The sequence below is a fragment of the Psammomys obesus genome, unplaced genomic scaffold, assembly GCF_907164565.1.
Source record: "Psammomys obesus unplaced genomic scaffold, mPsaObe1.curated_primary_1811, whole genome shotgun sequence".
In the NCBI taxonomy this organism is placed as follows: domain Eukaryota; kingdom Metazoa; phylum Chordata; class Mammalia; order Rodentia; family Muridae; genus Psammomys; species Psammomys obesus.
In genome coordinates this window covers 14,048,590-14,063,217 of record NW_026596051.1, presented here as the reverse complement: position 1 = coordinate 14,063,217, position 14,628 = coordinate 14,048,590, and the positions used below count along the sequence as shown (strand labels likewise).

At 48.0% G+C, this 14,628-nt stretch overlaps 1 pseudogene; it reads left to right on the top strand.

Moving 5' to 3' along the window:
• The first annotated feature begins 9,868 nt into the window (after positions 1–9,868).
• LOC129688970 (60S ribosomal protein L15-like) overlaps positions 9,869–14,628 on the top strand; it is a 5,465-nt pseudogene continuing 705 nt past the window's right edge.

Sequence of the window (14,628 nt, the reverse complement as noted above, 5' to 3'; positions counted from 1 at the left end):
GGCGGCGGCGGCGGCCCGGGGCCCCTGGGCGCCCGCCCGAGCGTGGCCTCATGGTCCTGCGGCGGGAGGGCGCGGAGGGCGGGCGCGGCCGGGCATAGTCGCGGGCCGGCGGAGGACCGAGCGCGGGCGGTCGCCTCACAGCACCATCGCGGCGGCGGCGGCTTTGTGGGTCGCAGGCTCCGCTCCGCTCCCCGGGCCGTCGCGCCGCGGCCCTTTCATCTGCTCCACGTGAGGGGTTATCCCCGCCCCCGCAGCGTCGTGACCCTCTCTCCCCTCCCTCCCCGCGCTCGGCCGCGGCCACCTCTGAGGAGAGCCGGTAGGCGGGGCGGGCGCGCCTGCGGCGAGAGGCGGAGCCCCGAGGCCTCGCCCGCCCCGCCCCATCGACTGAGTCCCGCCCCGACTCCCATCTGGAGCCACGCCCCTCCGCCCTCGCTCCGCCCCTGCCGTCCTTTCGGTCACGCCCCTTCCTCCTCGCTCCGCCCCCTCGCCTGTGCCCCGCCCTCCGCGGCCGACATTTCTCCTGGCGGTTGCAGGAGCAAGTAGTGAGGTCTTCAACCTGTTCCCGGGCGATTCGCCCGCTCGGCGCGCCCTGCTCCAGTGCGCGAGTTAGAGCCATTGGGGCGTGAAAGGCCTCGTCGTTCTGTGGAAGGATGCTTCATCCGCAGTTCCGGCGCTGCTGGCCACTAGCACTCGATGCTCGCCTTCACCACCTCCGAGGAACGCGAAAGGCCCGGGCGGTCAGGGGCGGTTTGTAACCCTCAGGGACTTGTCCAGTTCTTGCGTGGTTGTCGCTTAGACAGTTACCCTCAACTGAAGGAGTGAGGACAGGTGGCAGAGAACTCGAGGAAGTTATCTAGATTCTAATGGGGTTATATCTTTTTGCAGCCCTGGAGACAATCTCTGACACCCCCTTCAAAAGAAGGCCTGAAACTTTTGAGTCTCACCATGTGCAAAAGGGCGGAAGAGTCCAACACGCTTAATGCACAGACTGCTGGCTGCCAAACATACCAAAGACACGTGCTCCGAGCCCAGACGTTCCCAGTCACCCAGAAGATAAACTTTTAATTCCCTTCCCTTTATTGGAACAGGCTTTTTCCTTCCTCAGCAAATCTATGGGAATCAAAACCCTCCTTTCTGCTTCCTCAGTCGGTCTTCCCTCCCTGACCTGAATGGCTTTGTTTAAATATTTGCAAATATTTGGTTAGGGTGATCTGCTTCTACTTGCTACCACACCCAAAATATTAAGACAAAAAGAAAAGTCATTGAGAGTTTCCTTGAGTAATCAACTCATCGAGATTACAGTTTAAACTGAAAAGGGATGTTTTGCCAACGTGTTGAATAGAAAATACAATTGTAAAGAAATTCACAGAACTGTGTTACTGTATTTGGACCACCCAAAGCTTTGGCACAGAAGGTACCTGACAAAGCAAGAAGGTCATTAGTTTCCCCAAGCCAAGCTTAATCGGTGCTTTCTGCACGGAGGGAGCACTATCAATTCCAAAGATTCTGACTTCACCCACCAAGGCACAACACAGCCTTTAAGGGGAGGGCCGTTACTGCAGCCCGTGCATGCCATTGTAATATATTTAGAAGTATGAGTTCATCCTCAACTGATGAATGAGTAAGTGAATATGGTCTCTCCATACAGTGGAATCATATTTTTTAACATGGTGAAGTTTCAATCTTCGATTGTACTTTAAATAACGAAATCAAGGCTTTGATAAAATACTGAATGTGGTATGGATGAAACACAAAAATATGCTGAGGCATATAGTGTTTCCATTTGTATGAACTGCCAAGAATCCAGAGAGATGGGAAGGTGAGTGGTTGCCAGATGCTGAGCTGGAAATGGGGTTGGGCAGTGTGACTGCTAATGGATTTCTCTTAGGGGTAATAAAAGTACTCTGTTATTGAGTAGGCGCTCAGCAAATATTTGCTGCATGAATTACTGACTACATGATTGAGTGGTAAGCTCATCAACACAACCCTCTTCCATTCTTCAGATGTTTAAGGCGGCTGTCAACAACTGCCCAGGAGCCCTGGGTTTCATGAGACCAAAATAACTCTGAGTATGAAGAAAGACAACAGTACTTCCTCTCAGGAACATCAGTGACAATGGCAACTCAGACAAGGGTCAGAAAAGAAACTAGTTTGGGGCCAGTGGGATGGCTCTGGTGAGTAGAGGCACTTGCTGGCAAGCCAGATGACCTGAGTTCATGCCCTAGAACCCACATGCTGGAGGGAAAGAACCAGCTCCCACAAGTTATCCTTTGACCTCCACACATACATGTATAAGTAAGTAAATAAATAAATGGTTTATTTATATTTGGTTTTCTCAAATAAAGCCTCTCTGTGTAACCCACGCTGGCCTCTCTTTCAGCAATCCTCCTGCTCCAGTCCCCTGAGTACTGGGCTTGCAGGCATGTGCTACCATACCTGGTTGGCTTTGGTTGCTTAAACTCTGCTTCAAGATGTGATCAGTAAGACACAGGCTAGCAACATAGAAATAACATGGTCTGCCTCTCAAAGAGCAAAGTTACTTAGAAACTGAGGTGTTTACCAAGTTTCCCCAAAATGTGGCAGGCAGAAAAGGGAGATAGAAAGTAACTTCAGCCACTGGGAGATGTAGCTTAGTGGCAGCGTGCTTGACCACCGTGCATGAGGCCCTGTGTTCAATCCCCAGCACTGCAGTCATTGAGTTAAGGTGCGCGATGGTGCAATGATCAGGAGCACTTGCTGCTCTTGCTGAGGATGAGAATCCAGTTCTCAGAACCACATGCACAAGCACCTATAAGTGTAGTTCCAGGGAAACGAATGACCTCTTCTGCTCTCCATAGGTACATGCACATGTGTGCCTAAACATCCCCCCCACACACATATACACATAAAAAGTATATCTTTTAAAAAGAAAAAGTTAACTTCAAATAAACAAGAAAAAAAGGACTTGTGAACTGAGGACAGGAATGGACTCAACAAGCTGCATCAAATGTCAGGAGCAAACGTGACCCATGGTCATCAGACATGGGATGTCCCATAAACCATCCTGGGTGTGAGCTGTTTTCCAGCCACTGGAAACATTTTACATGCCCATCCATCACAGTGTGTCCACTTACTCTACAACAGGACACACATTAAACAACCACGGAAAACAAGAAATCTGGGGCAGGGCAGCAGAGGGCGAGGACGGAAAACAAAGTAAGATGACACATAGTATGAAATTGCATAGTGAAACTCACCACTCTGTATGCTAACTCAAGATTTTAAAGGAAGTCTCTGAATTTGTATCGAATGACTTCAAACATAAGTGAGAAAAGGCCTGCATGTGTACATATTCCTATATGTGCAATAAATATATGCATAAGATATTATCTTATTGCAAAACATACTGCTAGGTGGGAAAAAAAGATCCTAAACAGAAAAGGGCATGGGTGTGGGGAAAGAGATTCACATACGTTTGCATGGAAGGAGGTATAAGAAAGAAATAGGGATTGGAGAGATGGCTCAGTGGTTAGGAGCACTTGTTGCTCTCGCAGAGGGTCCAGGAACGGTGCCCAGTGCCCACATGGTGGCTCATCACCACCCCTAACTCCACTTCCCGGGATCTAACAGCTTCTTCTTGCCTTGGGCTTGAGATGCGGAACCAGGGTATAGATACACACATAGGCAAAACGCTTACTTATACACATAAAATAATAAACAAATAAAGCTTTTTAAAAGATGTATTACTTTCAATTACGCATACGTCTGTGCGTCTGTGCGTCTGTGTGTCGCATGTCCTTGGAGGCGAGAGGACCTGGATTCCCTGGAGCTGGATGTACAGGCAGTTGTAAGCAACCAGATATGGGTCCTCAGAACAGAATTCGGCTCCTCTGCAACTGTTGTGTGTTCTCATAGCCACTAAGCCATCTCTCTAGACCCAATAAGTCTTGAAGAATAAATAAATAAATGGTTTTCCCTGGATAACTAGGACCACTTTGAATTGTGCTCCCTGTGCATATATTGATTACCTTCTCAAAAGAATAAAAGTAAACGAGAGTAATCTACCAAACCAACAAATGATAACATTCCTTTTCTATAGGCAAACACATTCATTCAGTAAACTTTATTGAACAGCAATAAGGTTTTCCGCATGAAGCCATGCCACCAGAAGACAAATGGGATTGGCCTATAGCTGTGGAAGAAAATGTCATCACTGGGAAAAGCCCACAGTGGGCACACAGGACTGCCCGTATAATTTATTTTTAATAATTTAAAAGTAAAGATTACATTTATAGTTGTCTCAGCCAGTCACTGTATTCAATTGCCTTCCTGCTTTTCTTTGTTTGCCTTCCTTACTTTTACAAACATTTATTACTGTATGAGACAGACAAAGAAGTCAATAAAAGATTTCCATAAAATATAAGTACACATTAACTTATTTTACCAAATGGTTTTAAGACTTTGAATCTTATCCTACTTCTTTTAGGCGATTCACATTTCAGCCACGCTAGCATTCTTCCACAGTATTTATATCTATTTCTGGAAACTTCATTTATTGTATTTAAACATCATATAATTCTCTTGAAAGGTACAATAGTAGTTATACAGACAAGTAGCGGCAGTTCTTCAAACCCCTTAGAAGTGTCTCTTCCGCCTTTGATGTGTGCCATCAGTCTCTGCCTCCTTTCAGCCTTGAGGCAGGAGGCCAATCTAGGCCCAGACTCATCGGAGGTTTAAACCCTGCTTCAACCTGCCCCTGATTTGCAATGGCCACCCAACCAGGAGTCACAAAACTCAAACAATGCTCCAGGGGCCAGGCAGGGAATGTGAGTGAGTGAAGTAGGCCAGGTGTAAGCAAAAATAACCAGCAAGTGCCACGGTAAATGATGATGGGGCTTCAAACAGAAACTCCCCTGGGAGTGGCAGCCTGGGGAATGCCTGGCCATTTTCAGGTTACTCCAACACCTAGTTGCTATGGGGAATGTAGACCCAGAATGATTAGCTCTGATTTCTTCAAAAGAAGGAAGGAGGAGGAGGAGGAGAAGGAAGGAAGGAAGGAAGGAAGGAAGGAAGGAAGGAAGGAAGGGAAGAGAGAAGGGAAGGAAGGACGAAAAGGAAAGAAGGAAGGAAAAGAAGGAAAGAAAAAGAAAAAGGAAAGTAAAAGTATTTGCAATTGATTGCAATATGATTTTGGAGATTTTTTTTTTAAAGATATATTTCTTTATTTTATGCACGTGAGTGCTCTATCTGTATGTATGCCTCCACGCCAGAAGAGGGCATTAGATCCCAATATAGATGGTTGTGAGCCACCATGTGGTTGCTGGGAACTGAACTCAAGATCTCTGGAATTGCAGCCCTTGCTCTTGACCTCCAAACCATCTCTCCAGCCCCTTGGAGATTTTACAAGCCAGTTTTGGCTCAAAAGACATAGAATTAGGGATTGTGTCAAGGAATAAAGACTGTCTAGGCTGTGCTGATAAAGAAGCAATTCCAGGAGCTGTGAGGGATGAACTAGCGCACTGTGTAGGAGACAGTGTGTCCGTGGGTAGCAGTCCTCACCCAGGAGGTACAGGTATTTAACTGAAGTAGAAGTGTACCCGCATGCCCACTTGGCCAAGAAAGGCTGGTGGTAGATGAGGGGTCCTTAGCCCTTTGAAGAGAGACAAGCTAGGCAGCTTTTATGTGGGTTAGTCTCTATGAGGAGAGAAAAGAAAAAGGAACCAGAGGAAATAAAGGCTGCCTGCTTGGTTTTGCCCAACTGTATCAAACAAGATAGCTTAACAAGAAGTGATTTATCGGGAGAGGAGGAGAGCATTGGGACCATAGTGTGGAAATATGCCCTTCCCACTGTGCCTGGAAAACATCAGCTTGCCGGAGGGAGGACACAACGCATGTGAACTATCTACTCAGCATCCTGCTCCACCCCTTCCTGGCCTAAACTATCTACGAGAAGCAGTCAAACACAAAGCTTAGAAAGTTCATAGGTTGTCTGCGGCGGTGGCCTAAGCCTTTAATCCCAGCACTCAGAAGGCAGAGGCAGGCAGATCTCTGGAAGTTCGAGGCCTGCCTGGTCTACACAGTGAGTTCCCAGACAGAGAAACACACAGAGAAACCCTGTCTCAAAAACAAAAACCAAAAACAAAACAAAACAAAACAAAACAAAAAACAAAGAGTGAGCATGTGACTCAGTAATGGCCACTCAGAGTACTTCAATCCCTTGGTTGGTTCAATAGTGAGCATGTGACCAAAGCAGGACCAACCAAGGGCCTCTCTAAAACTGGCTTAAGATAAAGCTGTCTTCTGCTCTGTGATGTCGTCAAACTTAAAGACTGCATAAATATAACTGTGTGGCTCTTTCCCTCAACCACAGAGAAAATATGGACAAATGTAGGGGATATTGTACTTCAGGAGAATATGAGCCCCCAATCGTTTTCATTATCACACTTTTTCATAAATTTAACCAAGCAACCAGAAATTTTAAAATGGGTCCAGTGTGGTTACATACACTCCTTTTAATCCCAGCCAGCACTGGGGAGGCAGGAGCAGGCAAATCTCTGTGTTTGAGGTCAGCCTGGTCTACATGATGAGTTCCAAGCCAGGCAAAGCAACAGAGTGAGAACATGTCTCAAAAAAAGAAGAGCCAGAGCAAGCAAGTAAAACGTGGCAAATTTTCTAGAGGTTGGGGATGTCACTCAGTTGGTAGAATGCTTGCCTACCACCTCGTAACCCAGGCATCGTGGGGCACACCTGTAATCCCAGTACTCAGGAGGTGGAGACAGGAGGATCAGAAGCTCACTGTCATCCTCAGCTTCGGGTCCCAGCACCCACAAGCTGCCTCACAATAGTCCTTAACCCCAGTTTCCGGAGATCCAATGCATCTTCTGACCTCCTCAGGCTCCTGCACATACATGGGACACATACATACACACATATATAAGTACACACACATACACATCCATACATACACATAACATCTTTAAACATTAACACAGGGCAAATAATTTTTTTTGTGCAAAGAGAGAATAATTGCGCATGTAATTATTTTAATGTATGTTGATATGTGTAAAAATGTTTATCAAAATTGAAGTATGAGAACTGAAGGAGCAGAACTTATTGAAACCAGTTCACTGATATGCCGGAGCCCGCCAGCAGAGTCGAACAGTACGTGAGTGGGGACAAATCACACCACACACAGGATCAGCTTGAGAGGGCCGTCAGTCTGACTGAAGCAGCCCGGGTTTATGCCAGGGTTCATTATTTACAGGCAAGTAACATCAACACAAACAGAAAAAGGTGTGGAACCACCTAACCTTTACTCAAAAGCTACTTCCCCAGGTGAAAACATAACACAGCAGCTTAACAAGCAGCTGTCCATGCCACAGCGTGAGTCCTAGTTATCCAGCTCAGCTCATCAAGCTGGGCTGTTGGTGTGATGCTTTAGCATGAGGCCATTTTCGTCCAGGTGCCGGAGGCTTCGGAGTTACCTGGAGCATCCGGGACTGTCTCTCAGGCTGGCTTTGTCTGTAGCTGCTCTCCACACTTACAGTGACAGAAACTCAACTTATATTATCTTCACCCCCAAAAGGGACCTGTGTGTTAATGATTGGCATAAATATACAGGGACCAGGTGGGCGGTGGTGGCACACGCCTATGATCCCAGCACTGGGGAGGCAGAGGCAGGTGGATCTCTATGAGTTCAAGGCCTGCCTGGTCTACAGAGTTTCAGGACAGCCAGGGTTACAAAGAGAAATCCTGTCTCAAAAAATCAACAAACAAACAAAATGCAAAATCCAGGGATAATTTCAGTTCCAGAAACAACAGCAGGACTTACTCCACGATGCCTTTTTTGTTTTGGTTTGGGTTTTTTGAGACAGGGTTTCTCTGTGCAGCCTTGGCTGTCTTGGACTCACTTTGTAGACCAAGCTGGTCTCGAACCCAGAGTGAGACAGAGTGCCTCTGCCTCCTTGAGTGCTGAGATTAAAGGCGTGCACCACCACTCCCGGCTGTGATGTCATTTTTCCACAGGAGTCGCGTCTCCTCGGGAGCAAGTCTCCCACGTTGCCCGGGGGGGGGGGGGCGGGGGGGGGAGTTAATTTCCACTTGGTGCGGGCCCAAAGCATTGGTTGACTGTCATTGGGCAGACTTTATTAACATGCACCCCGGTGAACCAATCACCATGGCCCAAGGGAAGGCAAATGCTAATCAACTAGATTAGCTTGAACACCTTTTCTCTGGCACTTGCGAACTCATCCTGGCAGACTGTTCTCGCTTGGGAAAGGCTGGACAGGGTGCTAAGCACAGAACGCAGGACAGCCCCTGGCTCCCCACCCCAGGATGAACAGGTGCCTGCGCCATGGTTCTCGCCCCTTGACACCTAAACCCTGGCAAAATGCCTCAGATACAGTTGGCACACAATAAATATTTGCTAAATGAATGACCGACCCTTGAGCGTGTGACAAAATAAAGGCCTCAACAGTCGAAAGTTTTCCTTGATTGGACCCCAGGCCATCCTCTGGCCTCCTTGGTTTGCCCTCTCAAACACACAGCAGCTCCCTCCAGTGCTGCAGGCGCTTTCCCACATCAGCGCTCTGCTCTTTCCTCTGAAGATGGTCCTCCTGGCATGCCCCAGAGATTTCTGGTGGAAAGACCTGGGAGGGCTGGCAAACCAGTTTTCTGATCAGAAGGCCCTGCCGCTGAAACGTGCGCAGTAGAAACCCCTGGCTGGGTCGCGCTGCTCGGCGTCATCGCTCTGCGGTCTGCCTGTCCGCACGCAGGACACTGTTCACGTGAAAGGACCGCGCCCCTCTCCCTCGCTGTGCTTGGTTCTCCAGCCGAAGGACCCAGAACAGGGATGCATGTAAATTGGTGCGGGGGCCAGGAAGGCTGAGGAGGCAGTTTCCTGCGCGCGAGACGATAACAGCTTGTGTTTATTGAGCATTTATTGTGTGCCAGGCACTAGGCCAAGCGCTTGGCACAGGGTTCCCCCTTTGATCTCTCCCCGAGGCATGTGGTATTCCCACTTTATAGTTGGAAAAGAAGGGGAAGTGGGCTTAGCTGGAGTTACAGAGCTATGTGGGGGTGAAGCCAAGACTGCACCCAGATCTGATGCCCCAGAACCGTTGCTCTTAAGCCCTAAGTAGAAAGAAGACTGTAATGAATGCTCAGTGAGAAGTGGAGTTGGGAGGCGATGGGGGTCCCAGAAAAGACAGTGAGGGCTGGAGTGATGGCTCGGTGGTTCAGAGGCCTGAGTGCTGTTCCCAGCACCCACCTCAGGCAGCTCACAACACCTGTCACTCTAATTCCAGGGGATCTGACGCCCGATTCTGGCCTCCATGAGTACTCCACACACAAGCGCGGTTATGCATCCATAAAATTTTAAAGTAATAAAAATAAATGAATAAAGACAGTAGCTGCCTTGCCTTCCAGAGTTTTGCTGACCCTGTCGATTATTTGGGAGAACCAACTGTATTTCCTGCAGTTATATTGTTATGCACTCTCTAACAACTTCTCACCGTTTGGCTAAGGGGAAAGTCGCAGGCCAAAGTACATGGGAGATCAAAGAAATTCCTGCTTTTTTCCCCCTCCACGACTTACAAGCTGTGTGACCAAGGCAAATTGCTCTCCTTCTCTGAGCTTGGGTTTCCTTGCCTGGAAGATGCGTTTGCTCCTTGCCAGGCTTTAGAGGGTCAGCATGAGAATTGATTACATGAGATGTGGGGTGCGCTGGGGCTGGGAACCGGTGTTGACGTGGAGAGAGCTCTGAGCGTAGGGTAGATTCCAGCCGACGGTATGACCTGTTCCCGCAGCTCCCGGCACCGAGGCCTGACTGTGGCTGGTCCTCCGCGGACACTTGCTTTGGCTCCGGGGTGACGGGGAACGGCTCGTGAACATGGGGAACAGTTCTTCCCAGCTGCACACCCTTGGCGTGGGAGATGTGGTTTACACCCCTGTTTGTTTCTTCTGCGAGTTAATGATTTACCGCCGGTGTTTAATTTTGTTTAAACAGAAACGACCCCATTGGTACCCAAGGCTCTGTCTCGGGCCAAAGTGGCTCAGAGATCAAAGATACCCAAAGACACTGGCGCCCTCCCACTGCCCTCTCCTGGAATCGTCCTTTAGCCTGCTGGCACCTCTTGCTGCCCTGTTGCCCCTTGACCTTGCGTGTAGCCACGCTTTGGTTGGCCCTTCTCTTTGAGATTAGTTGGCTTTCCTTGGTTCACCAGGAAACCATGCGCCCTCCAGAACTCTGGCGCCTTTGTCTCTACCACCCGCTTTTTCTTTCTTTAAGAGAACACTGCGCTTCCAAGGACTCATCCAGCCTAGCCTAATGTCCCCTCTACTCTGCCACCCTGTATTTCCAGGGGCCCCCTGGACTTCCTCCCTGGAACTCTCTCCTCATGGAATAGAGGAGGTGTCTCAGATTTGTTCATTCCTTTGAGGACACTGAGAGCTGTGGCTGTCTTCAGCTTGGCCCTGTCACTTACACAGCCCTTCGACCTCCCGCATCTGGAGGAACAGACATACTCATCAGCAGGACTGACACGTTCTTGCAGAGGATTCGAACACGCTTCATCCCAGTCCTCTTCATCTTCTCTAGCTCTCCAGACTGGGCTCCTTCCCACTGGCTTTCACATCCAGATTCCTGTCTTTCAGCCTCTCCTTTCTCTCTCTAACTTCTTTCCTTCTGTTGTCTTTTTTTCCCCTCTACTCTTTTCTTTTCTGTGTTTTAACAGGGTCTTATGATAGAGCACATGTTAGACTTGAACTCCTGATCTTCCTGCCTCTGCTTCTTGAGTTCTAGGGTTATAGACAAGTGTCACCCCACACAGCTAGCTAGAATAATTTTCTAAATTTCCACTCCCACCCCTAGACTGTGTTGGGACAGTATCATCACAAACTTGATGTCTTTAAACAACAGACTCTCACTCTCTCACAGTCTGGGGGACAGAGGGTCTACATCAAGGTGTCGCCAGGGCCACGTTCCCTTCAGATCAAGGCAGGACCCTTCTTCCACTCTCCCAGCTTGTGGTGGCTGCTAGTGAGCTTTAGCTTGTGATTCCATCTCTCCAATATTTCCCTATCTTCAAATGGGTTTCTTCATCCTTCTGTTCATCCTTTTCTCTTTGCTCTCTCTCTCTCTCTCTCTCTGAATTATTTATTTATTATGTATACAATGTTCTGTCTGCATGTACACCTTCACGCCAGAAGAGGGCATCAGATCCCATTATAGATGGTTGGAAGCCACCATTGGTTGCTGGGAATTGAACTCAGGACCTCTGGAAGAACATCCAGTGCTCTTAACCTCTGAGTCATCTCTTCAGCCCCTCTTCAGTCTCTTATGAAGATTTTCCCCTCCTCCCCTCAGAGAGGTGGTTTCTCTGTCTAACAACCCTGGCTGTCCTAGAGCTTACTCTGTAGACCAGGCTGGCCTTGAATTCACAGAGATGCTCCTGCCTCTGCCTCTCAAGTGCTGGGATTAAAGGCAAACAACACCGCCACCATCACTGCCACCACCACCGCCACCACCACCGCCCAGCTCTTATGAGGACTTTTAACCTTACATTCAAGATCCACCTAGGAAATCCAGGATAAGTGAGATTCTTATCTCAATTACATGTGCAAAGACCTGTTTTGAGAGACCTATGATTACATATTACAAGGTACATCTTTTGGAGGTACCCTGTGCTGGTTAGTAGCAGAGGATGGACCACTTGCTGCGACAGGCCTGACCACACTGCTTTTTCGTTTGTTTGTGTTTTAAAAGATTTATTTATTTATTCACATGAGTGCTGTATTTGCATGCATGCCTGCATGCCAGAAGAGGGCACCAGATCTCATTATAGATGGTTGTGAGTCACCATGTGGTTGCTGGGAATTGAACTCAGAACCTCTGGAAGAGCAGCTAGTGCTCTTAACCACTGAGCCATGTCTCCAGCCTCTGACCATATTGTTTTAGAGAGGATTGTGATGTGTCTGGAATCCTGGTCTGAAAGAGCCATTGAGTGCTTGAAGCTCTCTGTTTTGGGCTGTTCTGTGGGAGCTTGGACTATATGAGAGGTGAAAGAATTATAGATAATGGAGACTTGGCTCATAAAGTTCCAGAGACAAATATTCTACTGCTTGTGTGTGTGTGTGTGTGTGTGTGTGTGTGTGTGTATGTGTGTGATATTAAAATAAGAATATGTGAGTTTTGTTTAGCTAGAAATGCAAAATCAGCCATGATTTAACAAGAGACTAGCATCATTGAAGTGAAACCTTTGTTTACTGGGAAAATAGCTGGTTACTTGGAACTGAGAAGCTAGCTGTGGTTGAGAAGAAGCCACCATCATTGAGGTGAAATCTTCCAGGAGTATTTCCTGAGGGTAGGCACACAGAAGCTGTGGCCCGGAATAGCAGGCTGCCTGTCAAATTCACAATATGGAAGCGTCTTCCACATAGTAATGGTTTTGAAGTCCTAAAGGAGGGAGTCACGGAGAGCAGCTGAGTCTTGACACCGTGAGAGCCCAGAAGAAGCCGTCAGTGTCAAAGAAGGCGCAGCTTCAACGAGACCATGGAGAGAAGCTGAGGCTTGGTGCCATGTGGCCGGGCTGGAGTCCCTCCTGCAGAGAAGCCAGGAAGTCCTCGGTGAAGGTGCCACCTCGGTTATAGGAGAGCGAGGCCCCCGGACACGAAGATTCCAGGACTTGGTAAGACCACTATGGATGGTGATTGCTGCGCAGCAGAGCTGTCTTGGGCCTGTTGACAAACTGTGGATGCTGCAGAGCCCAGAAGATAATAAATGAGTCCCAGATGGTGGACACTGAGCTGTTTATACTATTGATTTTGGGGTTTGCTTTGATCTGGTTACAACTATGCCCTGGTTCTTCTCTCTCACTATAACAAAATATTTAGCTTGTTTTTACAAGAACCCACAGTTAAGAGGCTTTGAGTATTTTAAAGAGAAATTTAACTTTTATTTACTATTAATTTTTAAATTTTTTTTTGTTTCTTTCTTTTTTTTCCAAGACAGGGTTTCTCTGTGTAGCCCTGGTTGTCTGGACTCACTTTGTAGGCCAGGCTGGCACAGAGATCTGCCCGCTTCTGTCTCCTTGAGTGCTGGGATCACAGGCGTGCGCCACCGAGCTCGGCTGACACTAAACTTTGAAACCACTGGAATTTCTAAAGACTGTGGTGCTTTCAAAGTAATATTCACATGAGAGCTTGTGGAAATAAATGAACAGGGCATGAACGGCAGCCACGTGTTTGTGTGTCAAGATGACAAGAAGTCAATTGTGTTGGTTAGGACTTGCCAACTTAATAAACTGGAGTCACCGCAGAAGAGGGAAACCCAGTTGAGGGATTTCCCCTAGCAGAGTGGACTGTGGGCAAGTCTGTGGGGGCGTTTTCTCGATTAATAACTCATGTGTGTGTGGGGGGGGTCCAGCTCCCTGTGGGCAGTGCCACCCCCGGGCAGGTGGTCCTGAGATGTGTAAGAAATCAGTCAGCATTCCTCCGTGGCTCTGGCCTCTGCTCCTGTAAATTTCTGCTCTGACTTCCCTCAATGAATATGTAAGCCAAATAAACCCTTTCCTTCCCAAGCTGCTTTTGGTTCTGGTGTTTGTTGGAGCAATAGGAAGCATACCGGGATATGTATCTTTTGGCACTTATAACGAGTATTCGATGAGTTATGCTAGAGGGAATGTGGCCTATCAGAGAATGGAGAAACCAGTAGCTGGTTGTGGTGGCACGCTCCTATAATCTCAGCACTCTGAAGGCTGAAGCAGGGGAAACACAAGTTCAAGGTCAGCCTGAGTATCTAGCGAGACTGAGACCAAACTCCCAACCCCTCCCCCCACAAACAAACAAACAAAAACCATGGGGCTGGAGAGACGGCTTAGCAGTTAAGAGCACTGGTTTCTCTTCCAGAGAACTTGGGTTCAATTCCCAGCACCCACCTGGCAGCTCACAACCCCCTGTAAGTCCAGTTCCAGGAGATCCAACACCCTCCTCTGGCCTCCCTAGGCACCAGGCACACATGGTACCCAAGCATCAGGCAAAGCACCCGTACCCATAAAAATCAATCAATAAAATTAAAACAGCAAGAAACCACACAAACAGTGAGGGCCGATGATAAGAGAAACCCTGGAGCTTTACGACCGAAGGGAAGGTACTGCATCTGGAGAAGGGGAAGGCTCTAAGATGGGGCAGAGTGCAGGAAGGGACAGGTCCCTGCGGTGCTAAAGAGATCAAGGCCGGAAATGGAGGCTTTGCCTTCAGAACCCCAGCATTAATCAGGAGAGTAAGGTTACTCAGTTCTCAGTAACTGCCACACACCTGAGGGAAGAGCGCTTGCTATCCAGGAAGAGAGAAAATGGGGGGCTGGAGAGATGGCTCAGCTGTTAGGAGCACTGGCTGCCCTTCCACAGGTCCTGAGTTCAATTCCCAGCAACAACAGGGCAGTTCACAACCATCTGTAATGGAATTTAATTCCCTCTTCTGGTGTACATGAAAAACAGAGCACTCATATAAATAAATAAATGAATGAATGAATGAACAAATAAATAAATAAATCTTATTAAAAAGATGGGGATGGGGCAGGTATATTTCTTCATCATAACACACACACACACACACACACACACACACACACACACACACACACACACACAC